This window comes from Cervus canadensis, chromosome 6 (assembly GCF_019320065.1).
Source record: "Cervus canadensis isolate Bull #8, Minnesota chromosome 6, ASM1932006v1, whole genome shotgun sequence".
NCBI classification, from domain to species: domain Eukaryota; kingdom Metazoa; phylum Chordata; class Mammalia; order Artiodactyla; family Cervidae; genus Cervus; species Cervus canadensis.
Window position 1 is genome coordinate 92,332,219 of NC_057391.1, and position 26,293 is coordinate 92,358,511.

Below are 26,293 nucleotides of genomic sequence, written 5' to 3' on the forward strand. Positions count from 1 at the left end.
TTGGCTTCTTGTTTCAGTTCTAATATTATAAACTACAATCTTTTTCATGGTATATTTAGGGCCACGTTTTTCACGATTATTTTGTGTGGAGACTTGGCTGTTTAAAATGGCTCTCGGTAATAGTGATAAGTTTTTGTCTAGTGTCGCTAAGCACAAGAAAGCTGTGATGTCCCCCCAGGGGAGAAAGTACATGTCTGGGAGAAGTGTCACTATGATATGTGTTATTGTGCTATTGGCCGTGAGTTCAAAGTTAATGAATCAGCGGTGCATTTCCAATAAAATGCCTTTCATCAGAAACACACGAAAAACAGTTATGTGCTGATTGGTTGATAAAAACGTTGTGATTACATGCTTGTAAAATCAAACCCCCTTTTTCCCCTAGAGTAATCGTGGGTGCGTGTGTGCTCACTTGGTAAGTCATGTCTGACTCTTTTGCAAACCTGTGGACTGTAGCCCACCAGGCTCCTCTGTTCACGGAATTTTCCGGGCAAGAATACTGAAGTGGGTTGCCATTTCCTCCTCCAGGGGATCTTCGGGATCCAGGGATTGAACTCATATCTGTTTGGCAGGCAGATTCTTTACCACTGAGCCACTTGGGAAGCCCAGAGCAATGGTGCAGCATTCACTAATTCAGTATTTATGATGACTTTATAGAACACAACTACCAAGAATGATTGACAATGTCTGATAAAAGATTTGTATCTAGCTTACTGAAAATTAAGAAACTCAAAACTCAACAGTAAACAAAAAGCAATTAAAATGAGCAAATTATTTGAGCAGATATATAGACAAAAAAGATATATGGATAGCAAACAAGCATGTGTAAACATGGTCAACATTGTTAGTCATTGAGGAAATGGAAATAGAACCACAGTACAATATTAAAGCATGCCTATTAGGAGAGCTAAAATTATGGAGGCACTGGATTCTCAGACACTAGTAGTGGGAAGGTAAAACAGTATGAGTTGGAAAATAGTTTAACATTTCCAAAAGCTAAACATGCACCCATCATATGGTCCAGGTTTCCCACTCTGAGATATTTTTCCAAATGCAAAGAAAACATATGTAATTACAAGGACCTGCATATGAATGGTTTTATTTGTATTAACCCCCAAGTAGAAATAATCTAAAAGTCCACCAACAGATGAATAAGCAAACTAACTGTGGAATATCCCCAAATGGAACATCATTCGGTAATAAAAATGAGTGAACTACTGATACACAGGATAGCATTAATGAAACTCACAGTAATAACGCAGAGTGAAAATAAGTCAGATTAAAAAAGAGAGAGAGAGCAGGGCTCCCCAGGTGGTTCAGAGGCAAATCTGCCCGAGAGCGCGGGAGGCATGGGTTCCATCCCTGGTCCAGGAAGATCCCGCATGCTGCAGAGAAACTAAGCCCTCGAGTCACAACTGCGGAGTCTGCGCTCAGGAACCTGGGAGCTGCAACTACTGAGCCACATGCAGCGACTAGTGAAGCCCTTGCATCGAGAGCCCACGCTCTGAAATCAGAGAAGCCACTGCGATGAGAAGCCTGAGCAGAGCGGCAAAGAGCAGTCCCCACTCGCGGTAACTAACGAAAGCCCAGGTGCAGGACAGAGACCCAGGGCAGCTACAGTACAAGCAAACAAAACTGCCAAAAATAGTGCACACGGTGTGGCCCTATTTATGTAAAACTCTAGAAAACACAGCTTAGTCTATCGTGATAGAGAAAGCATCAATGATCACCTGAGAACTGGAAAGAAGGAGAAGGAAAGGGAAGAAGGAATAGCAAAGATTACAAAGCGGCAGCGGGAGACTTTTAGAGTGGTGGATAAGTTTATTATCTTGATTATAGTGATGGTGTGAGCGGCATATACTTCTGTCAAAAGGCATGTGTAAATTTTAAATATTTAGTTATATTAATTATAACTCAATAAAAGTATTTATTTTTTAAAAGCTAAGAAACCCTGAATTAATAGTTTTAATTCCTGGTTTAATGCTTTCCTACTACATGGTGTAAAGTAGCAAGATATAAATATAAAAGACATATATATATATATACGATGTATAGCTATGGCCTCCTGTCTTGCAGGCACATTCTTTACAGTCTGAGCCACTAGGAAAGCCCCTGGTTTGGGAAGATCCCCTGAAGAAGGGAGTGGTAAGCCACTCCAGCAGTCTTGCCTGGAGAATTCCATGGACAGAGGAGCCTGGTAGGCTACAGTCCATGGGGTTGCAGAGAATCGGACATGACTGAGTGACTAACACTTTCACTTTCTTTTTTCATATACATATATTTGCTAAATAACCACACATTATAGCTTTTATTCATCACATTAAAACATATTAGCTACTGGTAACAGATGATTTATACATCATTTGTTTTGAAGCAGAGGTAACGTTGTTGTATAGTAAAAATAACATGTATAAAGCAACTATTATAAGCCAGCAAAAATGTTAAGTTTGTTGAGAAGTATTAGTTTCATCCTTACAAAATCCTTTAAGATGTAAAAGACTTTGTTATTTCATAACTGATAAAATTAAGCCTAGAGAAGTTAAATAGCTCTCTCAGTGTCACATTTTCAGAGGTTGACTTGCAATTCAACCCCAAGTTTTCTTGACCTCAGACTTTCATGATGTATATTATTATATTATATTTATTATATATGTTAGAATATTGTAAATACTGTGTTCTTGTGTTCATACCTCCGAAATGAGAGCTTTCAGAAGCTTTCAAGGTAAACTCTCCTGTGTCCTGATTCTGTATGTATCTCATTCAGCCTTCCTGTAACAATTCATGTAGCTTCCCAGGTGGCGCTAAAGGTAAAGAACCCACCTTCCAAAGCAGGAGACATAAGCGGATCAGGTTTGATCGCTGAGCAGGGAAGATCCTCTGGAGTAGGAAACGGCAACCCACTCCAGTTTTCTTGCTCGGAAAATCCCATGGACAGAGGTGTTTGGCCGGCTACAGTCCATAGGCTCGCAAAGAGTTAGACATGCCTGAAGGGACTTATCACACACAAAACAATTAATATTACCCCATCCTATAACGGTATAATAAGCACAATGTCTATGTAATAAATTCATAGTAACACACATTTTTGTCAATACAAAATATATGTGGAGGAAAACGTGCATGTTCCATAGTTACATACCAGACTCCAGCTGTCTGCATCAGTGAAGAATATGCTTGCACTCCAATTGTTAAAATTAATATTTGTTTATGTAAGACATTCTGCCTTCATTAATGCACATGATTAAATAGAAATGCTTCAGAACACAATAATTACTAACCTCACTTCACTAAAAGGAGTCTCACATTCAGTCAAGAGCTTTATAAGTACAGCTGCAAAAAAGGCAAAAAACTTCCTTAAACTAATTCAAGGTCTGCTTGAAGAAAGGAAAATATAAATTCCATTGATGTGTTGGCTCATTGTTCTTAACATGGGCTTCAGTCATTGCACCATCTTCAATTATAAAAGTATATGTGTGTATATATATATACACATATATATATGCATAAGCATATCCACATATGTCTGCATATGCATATGAAAGCCAAACAGCATCGGATATTAATTTAAAATGGAGTAAGATTCTCACCTGTGGGGCTCAGGCCATGAGTCCATTATTGCCATTCTCTATGGAGAAAAGGTCAACTTACTGAATAGCAATGCAAAGGGAGTTTCCTCCAACATTCCTGACTAATCCATCTTAACTGAAATGCTACAGGGTGTTAATATCTGACTGAACTCATCAGTTCTGAGGAAAACGTCTCAATCTTACCAGTAGGCTGATACACAAGTAGTTAAATTAGACTTGGCATTTCAATTGAAAAGTATTTCCGTAAACATGGGAATGCACCACAAGGGAAGGAGATGTAACAATTATTTTATTTCCAATAGAGATAGTTTAAAACTTTGTTGTTAAAGATACCAAAAGAATTGAGTATATAATCTTGGACTGACTTGTACTAACTTTGGAGAATTAATAAACCATGTCTTTGTATTGTGTGACCCCAAAAGTCATGCTGAGCCAACAGAAAGGTGATGTTTTTCTATTCTACTGAAAGTGCTGTTTATACCATCATGTTCTCTGAGATTACGCTCATAGCTCAGTTGTTTTCTACCACCCTTTGTGATCCCATGGTCCGTAGTCTGCCAGGTTCCTTTGTCCTTGGGGTTATCCCGGCAAGAATACTGGAGCGGGTTACCATTTCTGACCCCAGGAGAGTTCTTGATCAAGGGACTGAACCCGTATCTCTTGCATTGGCAGGCAGATTCTTCACCACTGAAGCACCTGGGAAGTCCTGTCATATATATTTGGCATATAATGAATATGCAATATATTTTCCAACAAAGAAATTAATAGGATGAAAAATAGGAAGATTTTTGCCAGTTATAAGTTAAGATGGAGTTATGATTTTCAACATACAATCTTTAACCTATTGTTAGATTAGGAAAATCCTTCCAATGGACTGTGGAACTAAATAAAAATCATCAATCTTCCACACTTTCTTACTGGTTTGTGACAATTCCACGGACTTTGTTTTTTATAAATAAATAGGAACTACTTCTTGATAATTGATTAAGTAAATTATTACACATTATTAAAATTTGGAATTCATGAGTTTAAAAGTTCATTGAGGACAATAAACATTTTGCTAAAAAGTCTTATATTCGCAAAGATGGAAAGTTCTGTGAGTTCTCTCTCTGGGCTTGAGAACATAGGGTTTTCCAGAAATATCACTGTTGTCTTGAGTTGCACATTTTTAATTGCTGTTCTTCTTTTCAGTAATTACTTATTACAATTAAGTACTTTGCTGCCGAGTCTATACTGAGTACTGTTCCACTTATCTCTAACTGGAGTTTGTTCAGTTCAGTCACTCAGTCGTGTCTGACTCTTCACAACCCCATGGACTGCAGCATGCCAGGCTTCCCTGTCCATCCCAAATCCTGGAGCTTACACAAACTCAGATCCATTGAGTCAGTGATGCCATCCAAGCATCTCATCCTCTGCTATCCCCTTCTCCTCCTGCCTCTAATCTTTCCATCATCAGGGTCGTTTCCAATGAGTCAGTTCTTCTCATCAGGTGGCCAAAGTATTGGAGTTTCAGCTTCAGAATCAGTCCTTCCAATGAATGTTCAGAACTGATTTCCTTTACGATTGACTGGTTTAATCTCCTTGTAGTCCAGGGAACTCTCAAGAGTCTTCTCCAACACCACAGTTTGAAAGCATAGAATCTTCAGCACTCAGCTTTCTTTATAGTCCAACTTTCACATCCATACATAACTACTGGAAAAACCAGAGCTTTGACGAGATGGACCATTTTTGGCAAAGTAATCTCTCTGCTTTTTAATATGCTGTCTAGGTTGGTCACAGCTTTTTTTCCAAGGAGCAAGCATTTTTTAATTTTGTGGCTGTAGTCACCATCTGCAGTGATTTTGGAGTCCAGGAAAATAAAGTCTCTAAGTTTCCATTGTTTCCCCATCTATTTGCCATGAAGTGGTGGGACTGGATGCCATGATCTTAGTTTTTTGAATGTTGAGTATCAAGCCAGCTTTTCCACTCTCCTCTTTGACTTTCATCAAGAGGCTCTTCAGTTCCTCTTTCTTTCTGCCACAAGGGTGGTGTCATCTGCATATCTGAGGTTATTGATATTTCTCCTGGCAATCTTGATTCCAGCTTGTGCTTCATCCAGCCCAGCATTTCTTATGATATACTCTGCACAAAGTTAAATAAGCAGGTTGACAGTATATAGCCTTGATGTATGCCTTTCCCAGTTTGGAACCAGTCCATTGATCTATGTCTGGTTCTAACTGTTGCTTCTTGACCTGCAAACAGATTTCTCAGGAGGTTTGGTGCTTTTCCAAAAACTGCATATTAATATATAGTGTGTAGTGTACAATTAATATTAACTTTATTATATATAATTTTTAATTCTGTCTTTTATATACATTATAATTAAAAAGAAAAATTCAATATGTACAACTTGACCTTTGATTAAGGATGCCCAGTTTCCTATTTTGAGCATCAGAAAACTGGGGACCTCAAGGAGAGGGAAAGATGTAAGTGAACAGATGTCCACACCAGGGTGAATCCTGGGTGGGGTTTGGAAAACTTTAACATGTGTGAGTACAGACTGAGAATGAGTGGACTCCCATTACAAAATAAGGATGTTGTCCATATTCTATTCTTTAACATAAAGCACAGTTTTGTTCTATGCAATTGGATTTAGATATCAACTTTTGCTGGCTCCTAAGAACTTAGGCAACTACTTTGAACTACCTTCATACTGGACTCTTCTTTTCTCAGGCCTTTCACTTCATGTTTTGTAATTCCCACGACATCTTGTGCATACAGTAGTGTTCTTGCTTCAGTGCTCACACTGATTTTCGAAGTCTTAATTTTGATGACGCTTGCTTTTCTCGTTGTTTTGCTTCACAAGCCTCTTGTTAACTGCTTTCTAAGGAATCATTTGCCTCTCTCAACAGCTCTGCAAAACTTGCCTTTACAGGTCTATGACTTTCCTTTTTCCTTAACAGAATTCCTGGGTATTTGTATGTTCTCTCAGTTGCTTCAGCCTATCATGATGGCTATCTGCACAGTTATACTAAGTAATGCAATTTAATCTTTTCAAAGCAGAAAGAATCACTACCTTGCTTGGGGTCTTTGCTAAAAACAGATTCTCCATTGGGCACCCCTGTGACATTTGCCTTGTAGCACCTTCAAGTGATCTAGAATAACAAGCTTTTGGGAACAACTCAGGGAAATAAGTGTTTAACCACATCAAATTCATTTTTTATATAGCTGAATGGGTTCTTGGAGTCTAAGACCCCTAGTGTCTTAGTGGCTCAGATGGTAAAGAGTTTACCTGCAGTGCAAGAGACCTGGGTTCAATCCCTGGGTCAGGAAGATTCCCTTGAGAAAGTAACAGCTACCCACTCCCGTGTTGTTGCCTGAAGAATTCCCTGGACAGAGGAGCCTGGTAGGCTTCAGTTCATGGGTTGCAAACAGTTGGATGCAACTGAGTGATTATCACTTTCTCAGTGTGTTTGCAGTGTGTAAAACATACCGTTTTACAGATGTCAGATGTTTGACTTGAGCGTAAATGCTCTAAATAAGACCCTCTGCTGATCTCCGTCTATCTTAGAAAACCCCACCTTTATGAGAGGTTGCACCATGACTAGAAACCCCAGAATAAGTGGTATTTTAAAATTGTTAAATGCTTTTCAAATAAATGACTGTCACAGTTTTTATCTATACCATGTTAATTCAAATTAAATGTATTTGTAAAGTAATACTAAGTGCAGTCACAGAACTCTGGCAGGAAACTTCTGGAAATTAGTCTTAAAACTGACCAAACTTAAAATCTCAGATGTTAAATTTACATATGGAAGTTATTGCTTAAAGTAAAATATGCAAAGTTCATTAGAGGAATTTGTGCCCCACACAACTTATCAAAATGTGGCTAAATGTTTACAGTCATGAGAATCTGGTACTATCAGTCCCTGCTAGATTATTTTCTTTGCTAATAACCTGTCTAATAAATCAGAATGTTAAAAATGGTCGCATATTTTATACATATTCGTTATCCTTCTCCAGCCCAGGCAGGCATTGGTCAATTAAGCCTGGAGATCTCATCGACCTCCAAAGGACTCCGGGTTTGGTCAAGTCCCCAGGGTGTGCTACAAAATGAGAAATTATGCCTCTTGACATTAAGGTCACAAGAGAGAACAAGATTCTTTACCGCAGCAGTGGGAAATAATCTCCCTTGTGTCAGAAAGTGGCAGAGTTAGATGTATTTCTAGTTGTTTTTGAACTTCATGGGAAAAATAGGGGGCAGACTAAAACACAGTAACAAAAGTGTTTATAATTATGGACTTTTATCCTGTCTATAAAGTTGTCTCCAGAAATATTGCATGTTGAATCACGAAGTTTTAAACTGGGACAAAATGCTCAGAAGGGACTTTTAATCTTTAACTGGGGAGACACTAGAAACGGGAACAACAGTAACTTTGTCATTCTCAAGTTACATTAGGAGCACTAGGAAATAAATTTGGAGCTATCGTATGGATTTTCCTAATGAAATCAGCTGTTTTCTTAAGCTGTGACTGTCACCGGTATACAGCACAATATCTTCTCATCTATTCTCTTCGTGTCGGAATCTTCTATCAGCGGGAGTGTTTCTTGAAGGCTCTTATGAAGTCTAGTTCTTTTTTATATTCCTGGTCCTTGACATGTGGAATGAAGATCAAATAAAGCCTTCCTAAATAAAATATAAACGAATGAAGCCCTCTGTTTCTCTCTCCTTTCTGAAACCAGCCTTGAGTCTATCTAATTTCAATAAGCATATAAAATGCTACCAGTTGGATAGGAATTGGGATGGTCAGGATCTCAGAGCCCAGCGTGGGGGCCCCACAAAGCACAGAAGAGGCTTCTGATGAACAGGGACCAGTTTGGCATCCCTCATCTCTGACGGGACACTCTGAGTTGCTACCTGCCCTGTGAGCTGTAACAAATGGGAGGCAGAGCCGGCCACTGGGGTCACTGTGATGTGCTCTGCTAGAACAGAAAGGCCAAGAACAACAAGCCAGCTAGAAAAATAAAGTTTTTATTTTCATTTTTTCCTATTCTACCTGCCTTCTACTCCCTCTAATAACTTCTTGGGGAAGAGCTAAGCTCTTCCAGCTGACAAAAAAGAAATTTATTTCGTAAAGTCCTACTCCCAACATCACAGTGTAGCAATAGACGAGTATAGAGTTCAGAACTGATACCTTAATAACTGGAACATGATGGTATATTAGATAACAAACTCAATTACAAACTCCTTGAAAGCTCAGGCCTTCTCCAGTGCCTATCAAAATGAGTGGAAAATTAAAGGTGCTTGAAACTCTTTGCTGCACTGAAATAATTTCATTTCAAAATTAACTCTAGAACTATTTATTGAAAACAAATATTTATTACAGGCGCTACTGGATACTTCAGATAAAAGCATGAATTAGACACCATTAATCATCTTAGATCATTTACAGCCTAATGAGAATATATATATAGTAAACTGAAGCAGTTGCGGGTCTTCAGTGTGGTATTTGTCCCGTGGGGACCAAGTTATTGGGAAGGAGGGAGAAAAGGACACAGTTACTGAAAAGATGGATATTCATTTAGTCGATGATAAACATCCTTCCAGCTATGGCTCTCGGCTTTGGGAATACAACGGTGACCTTGATTAACATAATCTCTGCCTTCCCTCTGCTTCCAGACTAGTGAAGGCAAGAGAGAGCAAGGGACAATTTAGCCTCACGAGTCGCAGGATGGGTTTAGCAGATCCGTGTAATTGAGCAGGCAACCTTCCATGCCTTTTTGTTCCATGTGAAAGAGAGGGCATTCCTAGACACCATCCATGCTTTCAACCTAACCTCAAACAGCATAAGGATGCACAATCTCTGCATGTTCCCAAAGGACAGTAAAATTAGATCGCTCCAAAGAAGAATACTACTCTGCCATTCAACTGATCCATCAGCGATGTCACCGCCTCCAGATCTGACAACGAAGCCAGGGAACGGCTGCACAGATTAAACGGCACAGCACTTTTAAAACCACAGCAGCTTTCCTGCTAGCATCGTATGTGGTGGAGTGGAGGAGCCTGAGCTCTGGATTTAGATAGACCGAGGTCTGAATTATGAATCTCTCATTAATAGCTGAAACGCTAAAAGGAGTCGTCATTTAAATTGTCTTAGCCTCACTTTGTGATCGGAAACATGAGAAATGCAGCACCTACTTTCTTTGGTTATTTTGAGAATAAATGAATACTTTTATATTTCCTAATACCCGACCTGAGCTATCATAGATACAAAAGTAAAAAGCTCTACCATCCGATCCCTTATATTCTTCAGAATGCTTTAAGGTTGAATTCCACTACCAGGAGAACTCTAAGAATTACATGTGCTTGGACTAGTTACTGGGCTTTCCAGGTGGAGCTAGTGGTAAAGAACCCACCTGCCAATGCAGGAGACATGAAAAGTGTTTGATTTCCAGGTTGGGAAGATCTACTGGAGGAGGGTAAGGCAACCCACTCCAGTATTCTTGCCTGGAGAATCCCATGGACAGAGGAGCCTGGTGGGCTACAGTCCATGGGGTCACAGAGTTAGACACGACTGAGGCGACTCACCACACACAGGCTAGTTACTAATCCCACTGTACTGCTGAAGAAAAGAAATAGAAAATAATAGAAAATGCTTTTTCCCCTCTTTTTTTTTTAATTGATATTCTATTCCAAATAGGTGGCAGAATACAGTATACAAAACTGCTCCCCTGATTATTAGTAGCATTAATTATAGACAGAAAAGGTTGGAGGAGAGGAGAGCACACACATTTGAAAATAAATATGTGAACAAAGAAAGAAAAAATAAAAAAGACAGTTTAATAAATGGATGAATTTATTAATAAGCTGGTGTGTATTTATGAGAAAAAGGCTTAATCACTTTGATTAATACTATGTGAATTTATAAGATCTTAAAACTAAGGCTCATCCCTAAAAGGCCCGACACAATTGCTTTCCACAAAGTAAACATATTCAGACTTTAAAACAGGCACTCTGACTGTTAGGTGATTTCTTTAGAGACTAAAACACACACCCATACGCTCTCACGCAAAAGGAATATCTCCCGATACTAAAGCAGCCATTATGTGCATATTCTCTGGGAAGGGAAACAAAGACCAAATCAAAAAGAAGCGTGATGTCAAGGCAGGCTGGTTCTCCAACTCAGGTTGCCTACAATTATAAATTGAGAGACTGGAGGCTCCAGGGCTTACTTTGTTTAACTTTTATTTTTTGAGGAAAGGAATAAAAATGCAATGAACTCTAATAGAAACCATGTTTCTCTTCTGGTTCCAGAAGGGATTACAATATTATTCATTTTTCTATACGCCTCACTCTAGGAAAAGGGAATATGAGTAAGAGAAGGAAAAAAGAAAACAGCTATAGATTTGTTTTAACATTTCAGAGCAGAAAATGGTAACAAAGAAATCCCCATTTGAAAAGAGAAATGCATTTTTCTCCCAATGGCTAAGGGAAACCACATTATTGAACTTTATAGTCATAGAATGCAGTTGGAGAAGAATGAGTTGGTGGAAACTTTTTAACTTGCAAGTAGAAGAGAGTCCTGAAAACTCCAGTGAATGAGCAGGATCCATGATGTCTTAAAAGAGAGCAACAGTGGGCAGCAATGGAGATTGGTAGCCCTGGATGAGAACAATTACAGGACATAAAGAGGAATATTTGCATGCATGCAAAGCTTCTGAGCTGTGTAAGAAATTTAAAAAAAATTTAATTGGTGAGGCATGTCAATTTTTGGAGGGCTGTTGTTAAGCTGTGCAATGCTGCCCATTAAAATTATGAGATATGATAGTAGGTAGCTGTGTTTAGATGGCACTTTCATTCACTGCCCAGTTCTATTTCACAGTGTCAGAATCCACCAAGCTTAAAAAAATATAAGTTCCGTTTCATCATATCCTGTATCAAAGGAATAATAGTATTAGCTTAGGTCAGCATGCGTACATGCTCACTCACTCATTTGTGTCCGATTCTTTGAGACGCTATTGGTTGTAGCCCACCATGTTCCTCTGTTCATGGAATTTTCCAGGCAAGAGTATTGGAGTGTGTTGCCATTTTCTACTACAAAGCTCCAGGGATCCAGAGACTGACACAGGGATGGACCTTGCATCTTCTGTGTCTCCTGCATTGGCAGGAAAATTTTTTACCACTGAGCCACCTGGGCGCAATAAAGAGCAAAAATGATATGGACCTAACAGAAGCAGAAGATATTAAGAAGAGGTGGCAAGAATACACAGAAGAACTATACAAAAAACATCGTCATGACCCAGATAACCACGATGGTGTGATCACTCACCTAGAGAAAGACATCCTGGAATGCGAAGTCAAGTGGGCCTTAGAAAGCATCTCTGTGAACAAAGTTAGTGGAGGCAATGGAATTCCAGGTGAGCTCTTTCAAATCCTAAAAGATGATGCTGTGAAAGTGCTGCACTCAATACGCCAGCAAATTTGGAAAATTCAGCAGTGGCCACAGGACTGGAAAAGCTAAGTTATCATTCCAATCCCAACAAATGACAATGCCAAAGAATGCTTAAACTACTGCACAATTGCACTCATCTCACATGCTAGCAAAGTAATGCTCAAAATTCTCCAAGCCAGGGTTCAATGGTAGATGAATTTGGGAATTCCAGATGTTCAACCTGGATTTAGAAAAGGCAGAAGAACCAGAGATCAAATTGCCCACATCTGTTGGAGCATTGAAAAAGCAAGAGAGTTCCAGAAAAACATCTACTTCTGCTTTATTGATTACGCTATAACCTTTGACTGTGTAGATCACAAAAAACTGTGGAAAATTCTTCAAGCGATGGGAATACCAGGCCACCTTACCTGCCTCCTGAAAAATCTGTATGCAAGTCAAAGAGCAACAGTTAGAACCGGACATGGAACAAATGTTCAGGTCAATTCAGTCCCTCAGTTTTGTCCGATTCTTTGTGACCCCATGGACTGCAACATGCCAGACCTCCCTGTCCATTGTCAACTCCCAGAGTTTACTCAAACTCTTGTCCATTGAGCTGGTGATGTCATCGGACCATCTCATCCTCTGTTGTCCCCTTTGCCTCCAACCTTCAATCTTTCCAGCATCAGGGTCTTTTCCAATGAGTCAGTTCTTCCCATCAGATGGCCAATGTATTAGCACTTCAGTTTAAACATCAGTCCTTTCAAGGAATATTCAGGACTGATTTTCTTTAGGATGGACTGGTTTCCGTGCAGTCCAAGGGACTCTCAAGAGTCTTCTCCAAAACCATGGTTCAAAAACATCAATTCTTCAGTGCTCAGCTTTCTTTATAGTCCGACTTTCACATCCATACATGACTACTGGAAAAACCATAGCTCTGACTAGACTGGTTCAAATTGGGAAAGGAGCATGTCAAGGCTGCATGTTGTCATCCTGCTTATTTAACTTATATGCAGAGTACATCATGTCAAATGCCAGGTTGGATGAAGCACAAGCTGGAATCAGGATTGCCAGGAGAAATATCAATAACTTAAGATATGCAGATGACACCACCTTTGTGGCAGAAAGCAAAGAGGAACTGAAGAGCCTCTTGATGAAAGTAAAAGAGGTGAGTGAAAAAACTGGCTTAATACTCAACATTCAAAAAACTAAGATCATGGCATCCAGTGCCATCACTTCATGGAAAGTAAATGGGCAAACAATGAAAACAGTAATAGACTTTACTTTCTTGGACTCCAAAATCACTGCAGATGGTGACTGCAGCCATGAAATGAAAGATGCTTGCTCCTTGGAAGAAAAGCTATGACTAACCTAGACAGCATATTAAAAAGCAGAGAGATAGAGAGAGGTAGGGAGGGAGGTGGGATGGGGAATACATGTAATTCCATGGCTGATTCGTGTCAATGTATGACAAAACCCACTACAATATTGTAAAGTAATTAGCCTCCAACTAATAAAAATAAATGAAAAAAAAGTTAAAAAGCAGAGAGATTACTTTGCAGACAAATGTCCATCTAGTCAGAGCTAAGGTTTTTCCAGTGCTCATGTATGGATGTGAGAGTTGTACTCTAAAGAAAGCTGAGTGCTGAAGAATTGATACTTTTGAACTGTGGTGTTGGAGAAGACTCTTGAGAGTCCCTTGGACAGCAAGGAGATCCAACCAGTCCATCCTAAAGGAAATCAGTCCTGAATATTCATTGGAAGGACTGATGCTGAAGCTGAAACTTCAATACTTTGGCTACCTGATGGAAAGAACTGACTCATTTGAAAAAACCCTGATGCTGGGAAAGATTAAAGGCAGGAGGAGAAGGGCACGACAGAGGATGAGATGGTTGGATGGCATCACTGACTTGATGGACATGAGTTTGAGTAAACTCCAGGAGTTGGTGATGGACAGGGAGGCCTGGCGTGCTGCCGTCCATGGGGTCACAAACAGTCAGACATGACTGAGAGACTGAACTGAACTGACACCTGAGAAGCACTTATTCTTAGGTCAGTACACCCATTTTCTTTTCCTTAAAGGATAAGTTTAAGAAACTGTTTTAACTTACATGGCTTTTTTGTTTCTTCAGACATGAAGGGCTGACTGGAAGGTCTGTTGTGAGCTAGATGTCTGTTCCCATTGTATCTTGAAAGCCAAGTCATCTTTGGTCTTATTGAGATTGACATGCCTTGTAAATAATGGGAACAGACGAGGAGCCAAGATGGCGGAGGAGTAGGACGGGGAGACCACTTTCTCTCCTACAAATTCATCAAAAGAATAACTGAACGCAAAGCAAACTTCACAAAACAACTTCTGATTGCTAGCTGAGGTCATCAGCTGCCCAGAAAAGCAGCCCATTGTCTTCGAAAGGAGGTAGGACAAAATATAAAAGATAAAAAGTGAGACAAAAGAGCTAAGGACTGAGATCTGTCCCGGGAAGGGAGTCTTAATAGAGGACGTTTCCAGACACCGGGAAACCCTCACACTGGCGGGCCTGGGGGAAGTGTTTGAATCTCGGAGGGCAACCTGACTGGGAGGGAAACAATAAATAAAACCCACAGATTACGAGCTAAAAGCAACTCCCAGCAGAAAAGTAGCCCAGACACCCGCATCTGCCACCAGCAAGTGGGGGCGGAACAGAGAGGAGCAGGCGGCATTGCTTGGGGTAGGGTCTGGGCCTGAGTGCCCTGAGGACAATCGGAGGGAGCTTTTGTGAGTTGCCAACTTGAACTGTGGGAGAGCAAAAGAGAGAGAGAAAATTAACCGGCCTGAACACACTGCCGGCCGTTCGCAGAACAAAGGGACCGAGAAAGTCCAGAGAAGAGCTCGCAGGCTGTGGACCGGCTCATACCCGCCGGAGGCAGGAGGCAGGGGGGAGGGGAAGGTCGCGGCGAGACACAGGGCGCAGGCACCCGACCGGCGCGGGCGGGGACTGGGGCTGGGGACGCGGAGGGCGGAAGGCGCGCGCGCCCGACTGGCGCCAGAGGAAACTGAGACTGGGTCCGCGGAAGGGAGTGGGCGCGCCACACCCGGGGAGAGTGCGCCCCTCAAGCCCCTGGCTGCCTGGACCGCTCTGACGGGGAAGGCACAGGGAGCAGGCGCAGCTTTCTGTTCCCCGCTTTTGTGTAACACCCGAGGGCTGGAACCTAGCGCAGCGCGGGGCGCGCTCCATATAGAACAGCCGGGAGCCTGAGCAGCGCAGACGGAGAAAGCAGCATCAGCCCCTCCCGGCAGCGCCAGCCCCTCCCGGCAGCGCCAGCCTATCCCCGCAGAGCGAGGGAACTAGCTACCTGAATAAGAGTCCACCTCCGCCCGCCTGTGTCAGGACGGAAATGAGGCTCTGAAGAAACTGGCAAACAGAAGCCAAATAAACAAAGGGAACTGTTTCAGAAGGGACTGGTGCAACAGATTAAAATCCCTCTAGGAAACACCGATTACACCAGAAGGGGCCTGTAGATATCGAGAAGTGTAAGCTGGAACGAGGAGCTATCTGAAACTGAGCCGAACCCACACTGACCGCAACAGCTCCAGAGAAATTCCTAGATATATTTTCACTTTTTTTTTTTTTTTAAGTAAGAAAAAAAATTTTTTTTTTAATTTTTCTTTTTTATTTTTTCTCTTTTATTTTCCTTTAAAATTCCCTATTACTCCCCCATTACTCCTTAACTTTAATTTTCATAGATTTTTATGATTTTTTTAATTAGGGAAATTTTTTTTTCTTTCTTTTTTTTTCTTCTTTTTTTTCCTTTTCCTTTTTCTCTTCTATTTTCTATATTTCTTTTTCTCTTATTTCTTTTAAAGTCCTCTAGTACTTCTCTACTACTCCTTAATTTTCATTTTCAATACACTATAACCTTACAAAAAAAAAAAAAGAAGAAGAGAAGCCCTATTTTTAAAGCAAACTTCATATATATTTCTAAAATTTTTTGTGTGTGTTTTGGTTTTTGTTTTTAATATTGTATTTTTAAGAGTCTAACCTCTACTCTAGATTTTTAATTTTTGTTTTTCAGTATATGATATAAACTGTGAACATTTAAGAATCCAATATTCAGTTCCCATTTTTATTCAGGAGAGTGTTGATTACTCTCTCCCAATCTTGAATCTCCATTTTCTACCTCAGAACACCTCTATTCCTCCTTTCCCCTTCTCTTCCCAATCCAATTCTGTGAATCTCTGTGAGTGTCTGGGCTACAGAGAATACTCTGGGAACAGACAACTGTGTAGATCTGTCTCTCTCCTCTTGAGTCCCCCCTTTTCTCCTCCTGCTCATCTCTATCTCCCTCCTCCTTCTCCTCTTCTTCATGTAACTCTGTGAAGCTCTCTGGGTGTCCCTAACGGGGGAGAATCTTTTTGCCATTAACCTAGAAGTTTTCTTATCAGGGCTGTATAGTTGGAGAAGTCCTGAGACTACAGGAAGAATAAAACTGAAATCCAGAGGCAGGAGACTTAAGCCCAAAACCTGAGAACACCAGAAAACTCCTGACTACATGGAGCTTTAAGTAATAAGAGACCGTCCAAAAGCCTCCATACCTACACTGAAACCAACCACCACCCAAGAGCCAATAAGATTTAGAGCAAGACATACCACGCAAATTCTCCAGCAACGCAGGAACATAGCCCTAAACGTCAACATACAGGCTGCCCAAGGTCACACCTAACACATAGACCCATCTCAAAACTCATTACTGGGCACTCCATTGCTCTCCAGAGAGAAGAAATCAAGTTCCACACACCAGAACACCAACGCAAGCTTCCCTAACCAGGAAACCTTGACAAGCCAATCATCCAACCCCACCCACTGGGTAAAACCTCCACAATAAAAAGGAACCACAGACCTCCAGAATACAGAAAGCCCAGTCCAGACACAGCAATCTAAACAAGATGAAAAGGCAAAGAAATACCCAACAGGTAAAGGAACATGAAAAATGCCACCAAGTCAAACAAAAGAGGAGGAGATAGGGAATCTACCTGAAAAAGAATTTAGAATAATGATAATAAAAATGATCCAAAATCTTGAAAACAAAATGGAGTTACAGATAAATAGCCTGGAGACAAAGATTGAAAAGATGCAAGAAATGTTTAATAAAGACCTAGAAGAAATAAAAAAGAGTCAATTAAAAATGAATAATGCAATGAATGAGATCAAAAACACTCTGGAGGGAACCAAGAGTAGAATAACGGAGACAGAAGATAGGATAAGTGAGGTAGAAGATAAAATGGTGGAAATAAATGAAGCAGAGAGGAAAAAAGAAAAAAGGATCAAAAGAAATGAGGACAACCTCAGGGACCTCTGGGACACTGTGAAACGCCCCAACATTCGAATCATAGGAGTTCCAGAAGAAGAAGACAAAAAGAAAGGCCATGAGAAAATACTCGAGGAGATAATAGCTGAAAACTTCCCTAAAATGGGGAAGGAAATAGCCACCCAAATCCAAGAAACCCAGAGAGTCCCAAACAGGATAAACCCAAGGCGAAACACCCCAAGACACATATTAATCAAATTAACAAAGATCAAACACAAAGAACAAATATTAAAAGCAGCAAGGGAGAAACAACAAATAACACACAAAGGGATTCCCATAAGGATAACAGCTGATCTATCAATAGAAACCCTCCAGGCCAGAAGGGAATGGCAGGACATACTGAAAGTAATGAAAGAGAATAACCTACAACCTAGATTACTGTACCCAGCAAGGATCTCATTCAGATATGAAGGAGAATTCAAAAACTTTACAGACAAGCAAAAGCTATGAGAATTCAGCACCACCAAACCAGCTCTTCAACAAATGCTAAATGATCTTCTCTAGACAGGAAATGCAGAAAGGTTGTATAAACGTGAACCCAAAACAACAAAGTAAATGGCAACGGGACCACACCTATCAATAATTACCTTAAATGTAAATGGGTTGAATGCCCCAACCAAAAGACAAAGATTGGCTGAATGGATACAAAAACAAGACCCCTATATATGCTGTCTGCAAGAGACCCACCTCAAAACAAGAGACACATACAGACTAAAAGTGAAGGGCTGGAAAAAAATATTTCACGCAAACGGAGACCAAGAGAAAGCAGGAGTCGCAATACTCATATCAGATAAAATAGACTTTCAAATAAAGGATGTGAAAAGAGACAAAGAAGGACACTACATAATGATCAAAGGATCAAACCAAGAAGAAGATGTAACAATTATAAATCTATATGCATCCAACATAAGAGCACCGCAATATGTACGGCAAACGCTAACGAGTATGAAAGAGGAAATTAATAGTAACACAATAATAGTGGGAGACTTTAATACCCCACTCACAACTATGGATAGATCAACTAAACAGAAAATTAACAAGGAAACACAAACCTTAAATGACACAATGGACCAGCTAGACCTAATTGATATCTATAGGACATTTCACCCCAAAACAATCAACTTCACCTTTTTCTCAAGTGCACACGGAACATTCTCCAGAATAGATCACATCCTAGGCCATAAATCTGGTCTTGGAAAATTCAAAAAAATTGAAATCATTCCAGTCTTCTTTTCTGACCACAGTGCAGTAAGATTAGATCTCAATTACAGGAAAAAAATTGTTGAAAATTCAAACATATGGAGGCTAAATAACATGCTTCTGAATAACCAACAAATCATAGAAGAAATCAAAAAAAAGAAATCAAAATATGTATAGAAATGAATGAAAATGAAAACACAACAACCCAAAACCTATGGGACACTGTAAAAGCAGTGCTAAGGGGAAGGTTCATAGCATTACAGGCTTACATCAAGAAACAAGAAAAAAGCCAAATAAATAACCTAACTCTACACCTAAAGCAATTAGAGAAGGAAGAAATGAAGAACCCCAGAGTTAGCAGAAGGAAAGAAATCTTAAAAATTAGGGCAGAAATAAATGCAAAAGAAACTGAAGAGACCATAGAAAAAATCAACAAAGCTAAAAGCTGGTTTTTTGAAGAAATAAACAAAATTGACAAACCATTAGCAAGACTCATTAAGAAACAAAGAGAGAAGAACCAAATTAACAAAATTAGAAATGAAAATGGAGAGATCACAACAGACAACACTGAAATACAAAGGATCATAAGAGACTACTACCAGCAGCTCTATGCCAATAAAATGGACAACTTGGATGAAATGGACAAATTCTTAGAAAAGTATAACTTTCCAAAACTGAACCAGGAAGAAATAGAAGATCTTAACAGACCCATCACAAGCAAGGAAATCGAAACTGTAATCAAAAATCTTCCAGCAAACAAAAGCCCAGGACCAGATGGCTTCACAGCTGAATTCTACCAAAAATTTAGAGAAGAGCTAACACCCATCTTACTCAAACTCTTCCAGAAAATTGCAGATGAAGGTAAACTTCCAAACTCATTCTATGAGGCCACCATCACCCTAATTCCAAAACCAGACAAAGATGCCACAAAAAAAGAAAACTACAGGCCAATATCACTGATGAACATAAATGCAAAAATCCTTAACAAAATTCTAGCAAACAGAATCCAACAACATATTAAAAAAATCATACATCATGACAAAGTGGGCTTTATCCCAGGAATGCAAGGATTCTTTAATATCCGCAAATCAATCAATGTAATACACCACATTAACAAATTGAAAGATAAAAATCATATGATTATCTCAATAGATGCAGAGAAAGCCTTTGACAAAATTCAACACTCATTTATGATTAAAACTCTCCAGAAAGCAGGAATCGAAGGAACATACCTCAACATAATAAAAGCTACATATGACAAACCCACAGCAAGCATCACCCTCAATGGTGAAAAATTGAAAGCATTTCCCCTGAAATTAGGAACAAGACAAGGGTGCCCACTCTCACCACTACTATTCAACATAGTGTTGGAAGTTTTGGCCACAGTAATCAGAGCAGAAAAAGAAGTAAAAGGAATCCTGATAGGAAAAGAAGAAGTGAAACTCTCGTTGTTTGCAGATGACATGATCCTCTACACAGAAAACCCTAAAGACTCTTCCAGAAAATTACTAGAGCTAATCAATGAATATAGTAAAGTTGCAAGATATAAAATTAACACACAGAAATCCCTTGCATTCCTATATACTAACAATGAAAAAACAGAAAGAGAAATTAAGGAAACAATACCATTCACCATTGCAACAAAAAAGAATAAGATACTTAGGAGTATATCTACCTAAAGAAACAAAAGACCTATACACAGAAAACTATAAAACACTGATGAAAGAAATCAAAGAGGACACAAACAGATGGAGAAACATACCGTGTTCATGGATTGGAAGAATCAATATTGTCAAAATGGCTATAATACCCAAAGCAGTCTATAGATGCAATGCAATCCCTATCAAGCTACCAACGGTATTTTTCACAGAACTAGACCAAAGAATTTCACAATTTGTATGGAAATACAAAAAACCTCGAATAGCCAAAGTAATCTTGGGAAAGAAGAATGGAACTGGAGGAATCAACCTGCCTGACTTCAGACTCTACTACAAAGCCACAGTCATCAAGACAGTATGGTACTGGCACAAAGACAGAAATATAGATCAATGGAACAGAATAGAAAGCCCAGAGATAAATCCACGAACCTATGGACACCTTATCTTTGACAAAGGAGGCAAGGATATACAATGGAAAAAAGACAACCTCTTTAACAAGTGGTGCTGGGAAAACTGGTCAACCACTTGTAAAAGAATGAAACTAGAACACTTTCTAACACCATACACAAAAATAAACTCAAAATGGATTAAAGATCTAAATGTAAGACCAGAAACTATAAAACTCCTAGAGGAGAACATAGGCAAAACACTCTTCAACATAAACCACAGCAAGATCCTCTATGACCCACCTCCCAGAATATTGGAAATAAAAGCAAAACTAAACAAATGGGACCTAATGAAAGTTAAAAGCTTTTGCACTACAAAGGAAACTATAAGGTGAAAAGACAGCCCTCAGATTGGGAGAAAATAATAGCAAATGAAGAAACAGACAAAGGATTAATCTCAAAAATATACAAGCAACTCCTAAAGCTCAATTCCAGAAAAATAAATGACCTAAACAAAAAATGGGCCAAAGAACTAAACAGACATTTCTCCAAAGCAGACATACAGATGGCTAACAAACACATGAAAAGATGCTCAACATCACTCATTATCAGAGAAATGCAAATCAAAACCACAATGAGGTACCATTACACGCCAGTCAGGATGGCTGCTATCCAAAAGTCTACAAGCAATAAATGCTGGAGAGGGTGTGGAGAAAAGGGAACCCTCTTAGACTGTTGGTGGGAATGCAAACTAGTACAGCCACTATGGAAAACAGTGTGGAGATTTCTTAAAAAAACTGGAAATAGAACTGCCATATGACCCAGCAATACCACTTCTGGGCATACACACTGAGGAAACCAGATCTGAAAGAGACACGTGCACCCCAATGTTCATCACAGCACTGTTTATAATAGCCAGGACATGGAAGCAACCTAGATGCCCATCAGCAGATGAATGGATAAGGAAGCTGTGGTACATATACACCAAGGAATATTACTCAGCCATTAAAAAGAATTCATTTGAACCAGTCCTAATGAGATGGATGAAGCTGGAGCCCATTATACAGAGTGAAGTAAGCCAGAAAGATAAAGAACATTACAGCATACTAACACATATATATGGAATTTAGAAATATGGTAACGACAACCCTATATGCAAAACAGAAAAAGAGACACAGAAGTACAGAACAGACTTTTGAACTCTGTGGGAGAAGGTGAGGGTGGGATGTTTCGAAAGAACAGCATGTATACTATCTATGGTGAAACAGATCACCAGCCCAGGTAGGATGCATGAGACAAGTGCTCGAGCCTGGTGCACTGGGAAGACCCAGAGGAATCGGGCGGAGAGGGAGGTGGGAGGGGGGATCGGGATGGGGAATACATGTAACCCCATGGCTGATTCATGTCAATGTATGACAAAACCCATTGAAATGTTGTAAAGTAATTAGCCTCCAACTAATAAAAAATAAAAATAAAAAAAAAATAATGGGAACAGTCTGCTCTTCTCCTTTTAGATAAACTTGTCTGCATGGTTCTCATGCAGACTTCTCAAAACCCTCATGCTCAGAACTTTAGCCATTCTCTTCCTCTTCTTTCCTTCTCTACTCTTCTGTGCTCCCTGCATCAGTCAACACGACCAGGAATCTACAGAACTACCCAAACCATGAACCTGGAAGTCACCGTTCATTAATCTCTCTAAAACTGCTCAAGTGTCTGTTTGCATTTGTTTTACCCTCTGCATATCTCTGAATGTCTATTCTCTCTCAATTTCACTGCCAATATCCTTGTTCAGGCTCCCAGAATCCTAGTCTCTGTTATTAAAACAGCACCCTACCTGGGTTCCCCATCTGCCTTGCTAAACCTAGCTAAACCTCTCTGGCTTCCACATAAATGCGAGGTCTGATTTTTAAGTGCCCATGTGATCCCATCAGTTCCCTACTTAAAACCTACTTATTGCTCTCAGTTGACTTTTTGATAAGTTCAAACCCTTTAATGTGTTTTGTCAGAATTTCATGTCTCACTATTATTGCTTCTTACTGTCGAATAGAAGTCTATGACCACCCATCCCATGCTCAGGGAGATTCAAGCATGAATATCCACCCAAGAGTTTATGAGTCTGGCACAAAGAGGGTGGTGGTAGGTGATGGGGGGGTGGGTGGACTGAGGCCAGGAAAGAGAAAGGGAGCTCACATTTTCTATTATTTTTTGTTGTTGTTCAGTGGCCCAGTAGTGTCTGATTCTTCATGACCCCATGGGCTATTATAAGCTTGCTATTTATTCCTAGGTATTATCCAGAATGCTTTCACTGTGTGTGCTCAGTCATGTCTGACTCTGTGACCCCATGGACCATAGCCCATCAGGCTCCTCTATCCATGGGATTTTCCTGGCAAGAATACTGTGGTGGGTTACCATTCCCTTCTCCGGGGGCTCTTCCTGGCCAGAAAAGGTGCATCTCTTGCATCTTCTGCAATTGACAATCTTCAGCATTGACAGCTGAATTCTTTACTACTGGGCCACCTGTGAAATCTTGTATTTTCACCATAGTATCTTCTTTAGTTTCACAAACATTCAGCTGAGATGGTTATTATTGCTGTTGCATACTTAAAGTAAGTAAAGGTCTGGCAGAAAAAAAAAAAAAAAAAGGTCTAAATAGTCTATAGCTCAATAACACCTGGACCTGGGTTTAAATCCAGCTTTGTCATCATCCAGTTCCCATGATTTCTTCACTATTTCAGGCAGCAGCAGGAGTTCAGTTCAGTTCAGTCACTCAGTCGTGTCTGACTCTTTGTGAGACCCCAGGGACCTCGGCACACCAGGCCTCCCTGTCCATCACCAACTCCCAGAGTTCACCCAAACCCATGTCCATTGAGTCAGCGATGCCATCCAACCATCTCATCCTCTGTCGTTCCCTTCTCCTCCTGCCCTCAGTCTTTCCCAGCATCAAAGTCTTTTCAAATGAGTCAGCTCTTCGCATCAGGTGGCCAAAGTATTGGAGTTTCAGCTTCAGCATCAGTCCTTCCAATGAGTGCTCAGGACTAATCTCCTCTAGGATGGACTGGTTGGATCTCCTTGCAGTCTAAGGGACTCTCAGAAGTCTTCTCCAACATCACAGTCCAAAAGCCTCAATTCTTTGGCGCTCAGCTTTCTTTATAGTCCAACTCTCACATCCATACATGACTACTGGAAAAACCATAGCCTTGACTAGATGGACCTTTGTTGACAAAGTAATGTCTCTGCTTTTTAATATGCTATCTAGGTTGGCCGTAACTTTCCTTCCAAGGAGTAAGCGTCTTTTAATTTCATGGCTGCAATCACCATCTGCAGTGATTTTGGAGGCCAAAAAAATAAAGTCGGCTACTGTTTCCCCATCTGTTTGCCGTGAAGTGATGGGCTGTGGCCATAGCATGAGTGCATTTCCTGTACTTTGCTGGTAGGACTTCTATCTTGTTGTCAAGCTCCTTCCTCCTTTTCTTTCTATTTCCAGAGAGAAGAATGGACGGTAGAGGTAATAACATAGATTAAATAATTACCTCGCTTTAGAATCAAGAAGAATGAATGCTTTGATTACTCTCTTCCCTTTTCCTCAGTAAGGAAGTGTCCCTTGGTCAGGAGTTCAGATCTTTAATGGAAAAGATGGAACTATGAAGTATAAACCAAAAGGTTCTGTCTGTAGGGGCCTTTGGGGAGATCCTGGGCCGTGCTTTGCATGAAGAGTGGAGTTTTAGAAGTTGATGACTTGGGAGCTACCCTGGACCCCAGGAGAGTAAACAGACCCTGGCCACGGCCTGGCTCTGGTTTGCAGAGAAGTGCCCACAGTGATCTTGGGGTTCTTTTACTATATCTTCTATCTACTGCACACTGTCTTAGTCAGTTTGGGATACCGCAGAAGGGATAACTTTAATGGCAGACATTTATTTCTGGAGGAACTCATTCATAGTCCTGGAGGCTGAGAAGGTCAAGGTCAAGGTATGTGTTGATTTGGTTCCCGGTGAAAACTCTTTTCCCGACTTGTAGACAGCTGCCTCGTGACTGTTTCCTCACAGGATGAAGAGAAAGCTCTGGTTTCTCTTTCACTTCTTTTATAAATAGGAATCCTGTTACGAGAGACCCACCTTCATCTGAACCTATCTATGTCTCGAAGTCCCCATCTCCAGAGGCCATGACACTGGGGTTAGGACTTCGATCCATGAGTTGAGGGGGTGACACGGACGTTTATTCCATAAAGGACACTAGCCATAGGTCAAGCACGAGGCTATAATGTCACATGTATTTTCTCGTTTGACGTTCAGGAGGTGACCACTGAGGTTAAGTATATAGAGATATCCAACAGCATGATCCAATTTTCCCAGGACCCAAGCAGAGCACTAATGGCGATAACATTTTCTCCTGTTATTAAACTACTAGTAGGAATGATCTTTTTCTAAATCCATGCCCTGCAGCCTTGGATATTCTATAGTTCACAGCATAAATGCATTCCCCTTCTCTCTATGAGTACAATGGCCATCGCATTTGCTCATTTGCAGTTGGCCTGTCCTTCCTGCACAGTGCTTCTTGGAGAAGCGAATCCTCCAGTCCCTGGTTTTCCCCAGCCTTCCCCAAATTACGTGACAGGCTTTGGAATATGTCACTTGAGCACACCCTTCTTTCCATCACTATGTGAAAGTGAAAGTCGCTCAGTCGTGTCCAGCTCTTTGGGACTCCACGAACTATAGAGTCCATGGAATTCTCCAGGCCAGAATACTGGAGTGAGTACCCTATCCTGTCTCCAGGGGATCTTCCTGACCCAGGAACCGAATCAGGGTCTCCTGCACTGCAGGAGGATTTTTACCAGCTGAGCTACCAAGGAAGCCCCTCCATCACTAAGATTCCTATTTTAATAACTCCGACCTTTCTTCCCTTTTCTGATATGTTTAATTAATGTGTTCTCCTTTCCATAGTCTCTTCCTTCTGCTTCATCTCTTGTTACCAGCAGCCCTATCACAAATACACTGATGGCAGACTGAATAATGGTCCTCAAAGATGTCCGCATCCCGAGCCTTGGAAATGGGGACTATGTGACATTCTCTGGGGAAAGGGACTTTCCAGATGTGACTAAGGATCTTGAGAAGGGGATATTAATCTGGATTTTCCAGAAGGGAGTGATGTATACACAAGGGTCCTGGTTAGAGGGAGGCAAGAGCATCAGAGTCAGAAGTAGGATGTATGATGCCAGAAGTAAGATGTTGGAGTGATGAGAGGAAGGAGCCACAAGCCAAGAAATTCAGGCAGCTTCTATCACCTGGAAATACAAGGAAATGCATTTCTCCCCTTAGAGCCTCTAAAAGGAACCAGACCTACTGATACCCTGATGTTAGCCCAGTGAGACTGCTTTTGGACTTCTGATCCCTAGAACTACAGCATAATAAATCTGTGCTCTTTTAAGCCACTAAGTTTGTGATAAGTTGTTGCAGCAGTGATAGGAAACTAATATACTTCTCCTCCATAGACTCTTCTGAAATATCTTCCAGTTAGTAAGCCTCAGTTCCTCTGTACAGTCCTTCTTGGATGAGTGAATCCTCTAGTCTCTAGCTGTCCCCAGCCTTGCTCAGATTATGTTACAGGCTTTGAAATATATCACTTTATCACACTCTTCTTAAGTAAAAAGATTTACTTAAGAATTCAACATGTTCTGAATGCTTGAAAATATTGTTTATAAGTGAAACAGGACTAAA